Source organism: Melospiza melodia, chromosome 5, assembly GCF_035770615.1.
Source record: "Melospiza melodia melodia isolate bMelMel2 chromosome 5, bMelMel2.pri, whole genome shotgun sequence".
In the NCBI taxonomy this organism is placed as follows: Eukaryota; Metazoa; Chordata; class Aves; order Passeriformes; family Passerellidae; genus Melospiza; species Melospiza melodia.
Genome location: NC_086198.1, coordinates 6,132,500 through 6,146,315, shown reverse-complemented (window position 1 = coordinate 6,146,315; position 13,816 = coordinate 6,132,500).

Genomic DNA, 13,816 nt, shown 5'->3' with positions numbered 1-13,816 from the left:
TCCAGTCTAATCATTGCTGCAAATAGGGGATTCAAGCAGTACTCAGTCTTCTGCCTAGGTAAGGTCATCCTAGAGCTGATTTTCTGATTAAACTGTAAACTAACATCTGAATTTTGAGCAGCCAAAATACAGTTTTCAGGCTACAGCACCACAGAATGAATGGCTCACAAATATACCAGTAATGCTAGTGAAAACCTGTCTAGCTAAAAGTAGGGCATTAATAGTTCACTAAAAGCAAAACATCTTAAGGATATGTGTAATTTGAACAAAACCATTTTGAAAGAAAATGTGTAGGGAAAAGGGAGGTTGTATTCCCGTTAAGTAAACCTACTGGTTTGATAATGGGTTCTTTTTTTGCCTCTCAGGTTCAAAGTGGAAAGAATTCTGGTGAAAATTTAAAATTAGATTCCTACACATATCTATGTATTGGCCACTAAATGCAGCATCTTGTTTTTGAAAGATGACTTCTATTATGCCTAGGGATTTTGCTTTAGGAGCACACTGTTCTCATTGTACTGAATAGACAAGCCACAATAATCAACTAAGTTAGGTTCCCCACAAATTTACTCCTTTTCTCAATCCTCTTCTCATTTTCTGCCTTCTTTCTTTTCCCTCCTACTTCTCCTCCCTTGAATAAGGTGTTAAAAGACTGTGACCAAGAGCTGTTGTTGAGCCAACCTAGTGGAACAAATCTGCTGAATACAGCTGAATACAGTATTCTACAAATGGAATTTAACAGCGACTCACAGTAATAATAATTAGGTGGAAGAGCAAGCTGGTTTTGAAAACCTGTTACCAATTTGTGCCATAAGATGTGGTCAACTTACTATTTGTTTGTCAAAAGCCTTGATATCTCAGTAAAAAATTGAAATACTGATGTGCCTTGGTCTTACTCCTGAATATTCTGCATTAGAACAAATTTTCTAATGAAATGTGCGTAGGGATGCAAGACCTGTTAAAGAAAAGAATGCAAGTGCATGAAAAAACATTTTGCTGAGTGCAAAAAACCCACAGTGCTCTCTACAGTAGCTCAACTCTCTCTGTGCTTCAAAGCTATGGCTGAAATGTCCCCCGAAGCCTACAATACTGCAGGGAAACGAAGAGTCAAAAAAGACCTGTACTGCAGGCTATACAGTTCTGTGGCCACCGAGAAGCTCAAGTGACCAAAACTTTGAAGTGTGCATAGATCCTCTGAAAACCTCGTGGGTTGCTAAAAGGAACTGTCTGAAGGGCTTCTCCAAAGCTTCTGTGAGGGCATCTTTTGTCAGTATAGCTTGCTCAGAGTGACAGGAGTTGTGTAAAATTGCTAGCTGTCTTTTAAGGTCAGCAATATACTTTTCTAATATATTTCCACTTTCTAATGTTTTGGGGTTTTGCTTTGCTTTGTCTTTCCCCAGATGCTCTCCATTTATTTCCTTACACAAAAAAATCCCATCATGGCTAGCATCCCACAAGTCAATTGTGAAACCTGTCCTCTGGTTATTTCTACTGCTCTCTGATTTTAGGTTTATGTTTTACAGGCAAGGATTTGAAATAAGAAAGAATCAGGTTACCTACTAATTTTAGCTAAAGGAATACTCAAAAAGTTTCTAAAGGCTTGGAAGGAATAACTCCTAGCTAAAATGCTGCAGGAAATATCACTGAAGAATGACATGGATGGAGGTGGTTGTTTTTGTTTTGTTTGTTTGTTTGTGGTTTTGGTGGGCTTTTTTATTGACTTTTTTGTTTTGTTTTTTTTTTTTTTTTTTCTTAGATTTACTTCTGTGTCTTCTTGCTTGTTTTTGTGTCCTAAAGACATGCTGATGATTTTGAATACTAGGTAATGTTTAATGCAGTTTTCTGAGAGTCATTAGAGTCCTTAAAAGTGAAACTTTCCATCTGATCTGCCCAGAGTGTAATTTAATAATAAAAATGTAAGCTTTGTGCTTTGGATTTAAGTACACAAATAATGTAATACATATATTCATTTATTGTTCCTTTTTTTTTTTTTTTTTTTAAGCTCTCTTATTGCTGTTATTACATCAGAAGCCAAGTATAATTTCATGAAGTGGACATACTCTCTGCATTTCTGTACCTTATGTTGTACTTCTATTTATTTCTTAAAAGAATACCAGTATGAACCAAAACTAAGGATATATCTGAGCCAGTGCAAAATCCTGATTGAGTGCAACATACATGAAAATGTAGCAATAGGCCTGATGTGTCAGCCAGCAGTGTTGGAACCATCAGAAAGTCCTACTAAGTACTCATTCTGTGATAACACCAAACCTTTGACCTTGGGTACAAGGTCATATCTGAATAATTTTGTTATGTATGCAGCTACCCAGCTGAGTTGAGTTTTGGAATTACTGACCTTATTTTAAATGCTCTGTAGTATCCTTCTGCTTTCCTTTGCTTCTTTAGCACTGCTAACACTGTTTCATAGACAATTTCTTTGTTCCGTACAAAGAGATAAACTGTGAAATTAAGCCTCATCAGCAAAGCAACTTAGTTTATTTAACACATTTTTCTGAGTAGAAAGTATGAAAAATGAAGAGCCGAAGCAAATAACTTTCCAGTGAATTGCTATCTGCATTTCAGAAACATATCAGACTAGAAAATTTCCCATGAACCAGTTAGGTTTTTATATTTACATAACAGAGCTAATTGCAGATAGTTATGTATTCTTTCCTTGCATTGCTTAAAATATTGGCACAGAAATAACACTAGATCTATCTTGTGGCAAAATGCCATAGCGTCGTCCAATTTCCGAGGAGCCATATGGCAATGGTACAGCCATCTGTTTATCTTGATATTCCTTTCCTGGCAAACCTTTTACCCATATGGGTTATTGGTGCCCTCATCTGTGTATATCATGAAGAGGTTCAAAACCAAAATCTATAATTTTCCCTGGTATAACTTTTAACAATTACACTGAACATAAAGATCACACTATCCCCATGTTTAACCTCATCCATTTCTGTTATGTACACACCTGCCTTCTTCTGTTAGATGCAGGAACAATTTGATTTCCAGAATTTGTGAAAGCTGTCATCACAAGCTGTCAGGTTCGAGGCATCATAATCATCTCAAAGGACTGATAGCTTGTGCTTTGTGGATTTGAAACTTCATCACTAAAGAGATTAAATGATCCGTCCTTTTACATGCTGACAGGGTAGCAATTTTGCGTCAGTGTAGAGATTCACGCATTCAGACAGTAAAGCCACGCTGAATATATGTGGAGCCCTTTTACATTTTATGTGACAGCCATTTTCAATAATGTCTAAAATATTTGACATGCACTGTTTAGAATAATTTTAAATAAAGCAGAGTGTCGGCTTTCATCCTGATGTATTAGCAAGCCTGAGTGAAATCATGTTTATATTCCATTTAACAATCTGCTCCTTAATTTCCTCTTTGCGTGAAAGAGTTGTTGCAAATTGGATACACCAAGAGTACAAACCAGACCTTTTAAGTATATATATATATGTTTCAAATCCCATCAGAATAGATAAATACAGCATTTGTCAGAATAGATAAATACAACATTTGTTTACTTCAGTATTTTTTCCCCTGTTTTTAAAGTAGTACAAACATTTCCATTCCAGATACCAAGCAAATGCAAAGATGCAATGAAAAGAAACAAAGGCTAATGCATTTTTGAGGGCTATACTGAATTATGTACATAATGAATTGTTTTGCAGCTCTTTGTGTTTTTGTTGAATAATGAAATACATTGACTTGTTGCATTCCACGAATTTGCAATACAGTTTATTTAAGAAATTCATGGGTTTATTTGGCAACTTTATTGCTTTTCTTTGAAATATCATGTTTTGTGTACATTAGAGTAGTTACGATTCATGCAATGCCCTTTAATGAAAATTTAATTGGATTATCGCTCTGATTTTCAGTTAGGAATTTTTAAAAAATGATAAGTGTATTTGTTTGCATCTTAAGTATTCTATGTCTGCTGCTGATTTCAGTTTAGTGATGTTTAAGATAAAAAACTCTTTAATTTTTAAGGATCTCTTCCATGGCCCTTTTTTTTTAAATTCTTTGCTTTAATAATAATAAGCCATGAGGAAATCCCACATCCTATTCCTTTCTCTTTTAGATGGATTTTACCACCATTAATTTTAGAAACACAATTGTTCTTCATCCCTTCAAAAACTCTTACTATCCCAACCACTAACAAATCAACCATTGGCTTTGATGCTAGCAGGACTTTGAGACACGATTAACTTTCCACGTCACCCTGCATGCTTGCATGCACACATGTGCTTTCATCCTCATTGCTGCTCTATTTATCAACTCTCATCTACAGACATGCTACAACTTACGTCTTTTCCTTCTAATCACCTTCCACGCTTGTACATTTGTTCACACACCTCTCTCTGTTAGACCTGTGAGCAGATGCTTGAATCAAATTTGGCAGTAAACAAGTCCAGTTCTATTTTTGTGTAAAACCCTCCCATGAAATAGAGAGCAAAGTATTCACAAGAGTGTTAGTCCAAGACTGGTGCACCAAAAAGGGAAGAGTTTTAATGATTAAGGAATTAATAATTTTTTTTTAAGAAGGTACTCTAAATTACCCTGTCAACTTTACTGTGGTGTTGAGTGTTTTGTAACAACTACAAATACACTACTTTTCATTATGAGCAAGATAATTTGTCTCACTTTTTGCTCTTGAATGGTGCTTTTTTCTTTCCGTTACTATCCTCTAACAATTTCCAGACATTTCTGCCTTCCTTGCTTCCTTTAAACTTTATGCTGACTGAGGACATTTACATATGAAAACCTGCTTGGCTCTCCAAGGGGTTGAAGTTTCTATTTTGGGACACCTTGAACATACCCTCTTGGTCCCAATTTAGTAAATATATCTCTGTCTAGCGACTCAGATTCTGCCTTAAAGGCTTTGGCATAAGGAGGACACAGCTGTGACTTTTCTCTCTCTTTTCCAACATGTCAGTGTCCTAGCAACACATGAATAACGCTATCACGACAAGAGCCTAGAGCAAAAAGAATAAACAGATAAATTTTGGGGTACACTGCCTATCAAAGTAAAATAGAGTAAAACATATATGCTGTTGTTTCCAGAGTCTGAAACTGCACCAGGTTCCCCAAAAGGGCAGAGATCAAAGGCAATGCACCTGAATCAGCATGTCATTTCACCCAAGCTAACACTGCCACTGATAGTCGCCACTAATTACTACAAGGCAAATCAATGATAACATAAATATAGTTCTTTCAGAACCCAGTCTTGAAATTTTGCTTGCTTCTCTACACAGTGCATTTCTACTGGTACTTAAAAGACTAATCAAATAGAAAATGTAAAACTGGTTTAGGTACTTAGAGCCTGAGGCTACAACTGAACTATGAAGTGAGATGGTCTGATTCAGTGTTTCCCAAATTCCTAATCCCTAATGTGATTTGTCTCATGACCCAACCAGATCACATCATGCCTCCCATCTACACAAAAATCTGCCTTACACTTTCTTGACAAGCAGAGGCAGAAAGATGAGTGGAAGAAAGGATCACATGTCTCTAAAGCTCTTCTTGAGACAAAATTGAGTGACAGCAGGAACAGATAGCCAAACCAAGTCCATCATGTAAATACAACATACTTGGGTTTTGAGCATAGAATTTGTAAAGACTGAATTTTTACAAATTCCATTTTATCACATGACAGCTCCTCTGGTAGTTTGTGTACCACGATCCCCAAACTATGATTTGTGTTATTTTGAATGCACCATATAAAGAAATAATAGCATCTGAAAGTTCAGGTATCTTTAATAATAAGTCTGCAAAATCTCAGTTAACATTGACTTTGGAACTGAGCTCTTAGCTAGGAATCAGATCCAGTGCTTTTGAAACCATGAAGGACCAGGGAAAACTCTAAAGTATGAGACTGTGATGGTTTTGGCAGGTCTAGAGTTAATTTTCTGCGTAGTGGCCGGTATGTGAATGTGTTTTGGATTTATGCTAAACACAGAGTTGATAATATAGAGGTGTTTTTGTTACAGCCAAGCAGGGCTTACACAGAGCCAAGGCCTTTTCTGCTTCTCGTTCTTCTACGCTGGTGAGGAGACTGGTGGTGCTGGGATGCTGGGAGGAGACACACCTGGGACAGGTGACTCAAACTGACCACAGAGACATTCCAGACCATATGGAATCATGCTCAGTGCATAAAGCTGGGGGAGAAGGAGAAAGGGAGGTATGTTTGCAGTGATGTTGTTTGTCTTCCCAAGTCCCCATTGCATGTGATGGGGCCCTTCTCTCCTGGAGATGGCTGAGCACCTGCCTGCCCATGGGAAGCAGAGAATTCATTCCTGGTTTTGATTTGCTTGGGTGTGTGGCTTTTTTTTTTTCTTTTTCCTATTTAATTATCTGTATCTCTGCCCATGAGTTCTCCAGCTTTAAGTTTTTCAATTCTTTCCTCAGACCCACAGGTGAGGGAGTGAGCAAGGGTCTGTGTGCTGGTGGCAGTAGTTAAACCATGACATAGACTTTTAATTAAATCAGTGTAAAGTCAGCTTATAATAGCATTAATCAATGGCTTAGTGCAGTTAGCAATAATAAAATTAAATGGTCACAGCATACAACTTGCTGCAGATAAAGAAATAGGCTTAGTGAAGGCTTTAGTGTTTTCTCCTCTCTCTGACAGTAAGCTACGTAAATCTGCAGCTAAAGAACTCCTCAAGCATACCCCTGACTTTATTAGAAAAAGCAAACTTACCTCTTGAGCTGCTGTATTTAACACATGAACACCATTAATTAGTAGTGATGTCAGGAATAATTCCTCTAAGGAGAAGACCAATGTACATGTCACCCTTCCTCTGATCCTGTGGAGCAGTTCCTGCTCCCGGACAGCTCTCAGAAAACACTGCTGTTTTCCTGAGGGAAGGGCTGGCATCGTGTGAAAGCATGGCTGGAAGGCTCCTGGCATAGTATCCAGTGTTTTATTAATGCACATGGTGTTTGGCATTAACGTTGCAAACAAAACTGTTCATTCCTTTAAATCCACTCACTCATTGGAAACAATGTTTGGGTTAACCAATTTCTTCAGGCAAACACATTAAAAAAATCCTCTATGGAAACACAACAAAACTGCAGATAACTATAGATTTTTCAGTAGGCACAGATATTTGGAGATTTGGAAAAGAACAATACTGATATTGTTCATTTTTTAATTCATATCAGACTGGGTAAGAATTGCAAAGCCTGATGCTTCAGGAGAGAAAAGGAAGAGAGAGTACTGCTCTGCATAACAAACACAACACCTTGTAGCGCAAGGGATTTACTGGTCTCTCAAGAAAATCATGGGTCCATTTTGGCTGAGATCTTGTCCTACACTCAGAAACATTTGGGTTTTTTACCAAAAAAAGAAAGGAAAAAACCCTCAGATGATAGGTGTTCTCTAACCTCTTTACATGCTAAAACTCTACTTTTCCTATTCCCTTTTACAAGATCACTTCAAAAGACTGACTATAAGAGGTAAGCAAGGAAAAGTATTTCTTCCAATTTTGTGAAAATGGTTGCTTTAGTAAGCAAGACATAGGTTGACTGTGATTCACAGTACATAGTACACACAGGATGCTTACAATTTTGGAAGTGTTGTTGGCAGGAGGTAAAAGGAAGGTTCACACCAACAGCTCCTATTTCCAGAAAAAGAAGACATTGATTAGGATGTGCATCTTGACGAGATTTCTAAACTTGAACTAAAGCTTATTACATTTTTTTCTTACTTTAATTCAGTTAATTTAGAAATTATGTTAATGCCTATAGAAGTGACTGAAGTTTAAAACCAGATTATATTCTAGCATTAACAAAACTTCTACCCAGTTTGATGGATTTTTTTAGTGCTAACTTCAGTTTGGCTTTCCCTCTCTTGTCCATAAGTGATAAGAGACCAAAGCTGTAGCAGAGCCTATTTCAGACATAAAAAAGAAGTTTTTTTTCAAAGAAAAAAAAGGGATGAGAATAGATTAGATTAAAAATAAAACATATAAAATACTAGATGATGAATAAATTGAATCAGGAATTAATTTATGCTTAATCCTTGTTAAATTTTGAGCTTTTTGTGGGAAAAAAAACCCCCAGTGAACCATTACTTGGATGTGTTTGTTGAATCATAACTGCAAAAGAAGAAGAAGAGTGATACAGTGCTTCCTATTTTCTCCTCCTTCTGCTCATTACCAGTTTTCTGAAGAGTTTATGCCACTAAACTCCAGGACAACACAGTGCTTTAACTTTTTACATCTTCAACCCCATTTTCCAGATCAAGAGAGGTTGAAAGAAGCTGTGCCAGTATGAGGGTAATGAGAGCATGTAACGGCTGAAAAGGAGGGTAACACCCTGCCCTGAAAGAAGATTTGTCCATTGTTATTTAATCTTTTCCAGTCTTTCAAACTGCATTTTGAATACTGACACACTAATGAATTGTTCTAAACATTATTGTAGTAATACAACTTCAGCCATAACTGGATTGGAAGTGGAAGCAAATGGAAAAAATCCACTGGTTTATCCCACTTAAGACAATATGGAAAAGGGAAACAGGGAAGTAAAGTCACTGGTCCCTTTCCTAACATGAGACAGGATTACGCAGTGACAGGATATTTCTGATGCAATGTTTTCCTTTTTAAGATAGTTTCAAATAATTTCTAAGATAACATAGGCAATTTCCAGCATAGGAATATGTTAAATAATTTATTGTTTCTAGTATGCTTATGCCCACATGAAACACACAAGTACAATAGCAAGAACTTGAATTGGTGATAAAAAGAGAATTTGAGTGCACAGAGGTCACAGAAAGATGGGTGCAGGAAAAAAAATATTGTGCATGTATGACTATAAATCGTATCAAAAACATTGGATACCTTTCCAGTTTTCTTTCAGAAGAAAATTCCAATCAATTGACCTGATTCTTTAAACATGTTGATTTTGGCAAGGTTTTGTATTTCAGTGAAAGCTAGTCCTATGAAAATGTTGAAACCAGCTGTATTTGAGGCTTAATGACTGACTTATGCCCTAAAGCACAAGAATTTCTATATAGTATGTTGGAACAGCAGTAGTAGTCCAAAAGCTTTTGATGGTGCAGAGGGACCAGGATGGGTCACTCATTGCTTTCTTTGCTAAGAGACTGAGGAAAATAAAAGAAAACAAAAGCTTTTTTTCACTATGTTATGTACACAAGATTTTCCTTCTATGTCCATCCTAATCTGGAGTCCTTATATAGGTTGAAGATCACCTTTTCATTGACTTAGAAGGCAAGTTTCCAACTGGCTATAGCTCATTAAAAATTTTGTCTTCATACAATATTATCACTAATAAAACTATACCTAATTAAAATGGCAGTATTTTATTACAAGTCTGCTATGCATCCTTTAATTTCATTATGTCCTGCTGCCCAGTAATTCAGTAGTAGACTTCATACTTTTTTTTTTTCATTTTTTTAAGCGTTGTTTTATGAAGTTTCAGGTTGATTTCTCTGTGAACTGTGCACACAATTGTTTATGACCATATCTAAAAAAATAATGTACTTTTCTTTTTAGAATGGCTACAGAGTGATGGAAGCAAAAAGCAAACAGTGCAATCTCTCATGAAGACTTCATTTTCTTTGTCATTTTTTTTCCTTATTGTAATTTAAAATGCATCTGTTAGAACAGGAGCTTGTTATGCTTGTTTGCTGACAGAATTCACAGAATGATTTGTTTAAAAAAGGTACAAAAAGAGAACTGGTCATTCTGATTATGCATTGAGTTAGAATAAATGATACCTTAAAGATGTACAGTGCTCCATGATCCAAAAGACTTAGTACTGTGCAGGGTCAACCTTCAGAGAATTACAATTGGATAATGTCCTTGAAAAATGCAAAATGTTCAGCATGAGGAATGTCAATAGATTGAGGGTTTTTTCACTCAGTTGTTTTTTTTTTCCTCTGTGTGTGGCTAAAACTAAGAGTGAATGGAAAAAATAAAATTAAAGTAAACAATTATTTATGAAAAGAGGACTAAAATTCACTCAAAAGACTTCCATTTAACTAAAACTATAAGTTAAAAGAGAGTTAGAAGAAAGAGAGGTAAATAGCTTGTTCTTATTATTTCTTCTTGTTAAATAATAAAAAAAAAAATAGGAGTGCAAAAATCCACTTAGACAAATGTCATTAAATTCTCCATAACTATTTAGATTCTTAGGAACACTTAGAGAAATACTAAAGGTTACGTGAGTATGGAAACGAAATTATTCTTTTGATACATCTAACACTTGCAGGCCATCAGGGTGATATCAGATATTGTCTCAGCTTTATGAGCTAGACTATTCAAATGATAGGAATGTGACACCCTTCCCAAAAGGAAACGTCACATTAAAAATTGAAAATATTTTGAAAAAGTTAGACAAATGCAGCTGTAAAGTGTGAGTGGCTAAAATCAGAACAGAAGGGGAAAAAAAAGTGAATTAGCATACAGAAATGGTTTAGAATGCCATGACAACACAAAGACAGGCAGGCTCAGGCTATTTCATATCATTCTATTTGACTTTTTCTTGCCCCCTGCCTCTGAACTTTCAGTCCAGGAGAACAAATGCTTTGTGTGATATTTTAATGAGTTCTTTGCACATTTTCTGTCACTAAAGCCTGCTTTCTCAGTGTTAATTATAACAGTTCTCCTGTTAGTGAAAAAATAAATGCTAACCTAATGGCATCCAATTCTTGATTTTCCCTCTGGAAAAAAATTATTATTATACAGCAGCATGCTTAAGATGCTCAAGTACAGATTATGTCAATATTTTTATTAACTCATCATTTCAGGGGTTTCAAAGCTCACAAATTATATTCTATGCACAACTGGACAGGACCTGACAGTGCCTAATGCCTAAGCCTGGGGCCAAAGTCAATACACCACTCAGATGGGTGAGTGAGGTAATTCTTATACATACAAAGAATTTCTGTTAAATGATATAGAAAGGTCTGTAATACAATGATATATCTACCATGGAATCACAGCCATGTGGTGTCTTTGAAAGTACAACTGCATTATTGCTTATACTATATGTTTTTGTATAAATCAATGACTGGCAGATAAATACTGATTGTTCTGAGGTAATCTGATTGTTTTTCCTGATTCAGTGCTATATGCTGCTCATAGTAGGCATATCACTTTTATTTATTCTGAAAAAAGTACAGGTGTCTGTCATTTTAGTTGCAGCAATCTATATTTTTTTGAGGAAGATGAACCTTTGTAAAGCAGAAGCAGTTGTCTGCAACATTATAAATCATGTAATACTGGAAGTTTTATGACACTACATCAGTAAGCTACACAGCCCAGCTCTTCTTCCCTTAAACACTCAGTGGTTTAAAGAAAAGAAAACACTGGATTACAGCCATGAGGCTAAATTAGTAAACCTGTGGCTAATAAATAGCCCAGCTGAAAGCACATTCGTGAATGATGAACCTTAAAAGTCAAGATGAGCTAAAAAAATCTCATCCATTTTTAATTATAAATTATAAAATTATTCAAACAAAACAAAACAAAAGGCATCTCAGAAGATTTGTAGTATTTCTTATTTCTAAAAATGTGAATCTTCAGCATGGGAGCGCCTTCCTGCCCTGTTACCTATAGAAGACCAAAACTGATTGTGTAAGAATAAAGAAGGCCCCAAAGCCAGAAAATGTCATTTCCAGCAGAAGCACATACCCTGTCAATCAGAAGGGCACTCACAGTACTTGAGATGCTTAGTGCTGGCTTTCTCCAGACTACTGATGCCAATTCTGCACAGTTTGAGGTTAGGCCTTCTTACATCGCTCTTACCTCTGCCCTGTGTCACTTTATCTTAGGAGAACACAAATAAAGACACCAGCTACACAGGAAGAGATACACACAGGAGTTTGACTGGTGTTTTGAAGATGCAAGCAGGGTGCTCTTCCGAGAAGCTTGGCCTTGTTCTTGGAGACAAACCCAAATGACTCTTTTGGAAAATATTATCAACACCCTGAAGTCTATTGAAGTGTAAAAAAATTTCTTGTTACATTTGTGAATATTTTCAAATTAAATATTAGTATATTTCTTTACATTAAGCAGGATGTTATGAACATCTTCTGATTTACCATTTTAAAATCTATTTCCATCTATTAGCATATTTATTTTGTAATATTAGTAAATGCATATTTTAACTGCAGTGAAGATTACAGCTTTAGTTAATGACAGATAATAAAGATATATTCATTAGGTAGATATTAATGATACTGTTGTAGTGAGGCATGGTCTTAACCCATTTAGCATTTCTAGAAGTGTTAACATACACTGAGTGCACTGGTACTGCTATTTTGTATGGGCAGTCCTCCATGACACTGGGAAAGGCAGAATGACCATGGCTTTCCCTCAGGAATTAGGAACATTAGACCAACTTTTGTACAGAAGCATTTGGGAATTTGGCCTTTAGAAATTAAACTAAAGTAGTTCACTCTGCAAGCAGAGAGTGACTGTGAAGCAGATCTTTGTATTTAGAAAGCATATTACTAAAGAGCTGATCACTAAGAAGCCCTTTTCAGTAAGCCTTTTAGTTGATCAGAAAGAAATCTTACACTGAAAAACTCCATTGTAATTCAATATAATAAGAAAGATTTCACTAGAAGAATGAAAATTGATGTATGACACAGTCAAAGACAGTATGGAAGTGTGATTATGGTTTACTGCATACTCAATGATCTGAGAGCACATTTTGTGAAAATTTATTTATAATGAGATGGGTACCTAGGTAGCTCTGTGGTCTTACTGCCTGAATTTAGTGCTCCAAAATATGCTAGACTTAAAGGAGAGTATTTAAAGATGAATCATAATAGTCAAAGTAGAATGAAGTTATGAAAGCGATTTAAATTTTCCTATTATTGCAGTAAAAGTTTATGGTTTATTTTTGCTTCCATTGAAGTGACTAGCATAATTTCCCTTATCTTTTTAGCTTCCCCCTGTCTGTTAACTTATCCTTTAAGTTGTTCAGAGCTAGTTGTGACTTCCTCTTAAGTTTAATCTGTAGTGTGTTGTTTTGAAATCAGTTTATAGATTCTAGTTCACAAGGAAATGAGCAGCTACTTTCCCTTACTATGGCTAGACCTTTTGCCCAGGTCTAGTATTTGAGTCTGTATTTTTCACAGGTAAGAAAGAATATGATTGAAATATATTAACTTGCTCCAAGGGAAAATTATCTCAATCTCTTGTTGGTGATTGCCCCATTTGGTATAAATAATTTTATTATCAGAATATGGAGGTTCCACTTTGTGATTGCAGTCTTTGTATGTGGAGGTTTTCAACTGCTGTCGCAGACATTTTTTCACAGAAATCCTTTCTTTGGGATTTGTGCATCTTCTGGGAAGCAAGGGCCCCAGAAGAAGAATGTAAACAATTGTTATCAGCTGCCGTGAAATGCAATAGGGTGCACCTGTGATTGGTTCATGTTCCATGTGTACAATTAAGGGCCAATCACAGGAGCAGCTTGGGGAGAGATTCCCTGGACACAGAACTTTGTTATTCATTCTTTCTATTCTATTCTTAGCTTAGCAGCTCTGCAACTTCTCTCCTTATTCTTTTTAGTATAGTTATAATGTATTATATATCATATATCAATAAATCCAGCCTTCTGATCATCAAACAAGATTCTCATTCTTCCACCCCAGCGACCTCCTCAGGTCGCTGTAATAAACTGCTTATAAAATAATCAAATATTCTGGTGTAAAATAATATCCTGGGGTATAATATACTCAAATATATTGGGGTAAAATAAAAATGTATATGACCTCATGGTCTTTACAATGCCATTTGCCTGGTTCCTGTTTTGGGATATATTT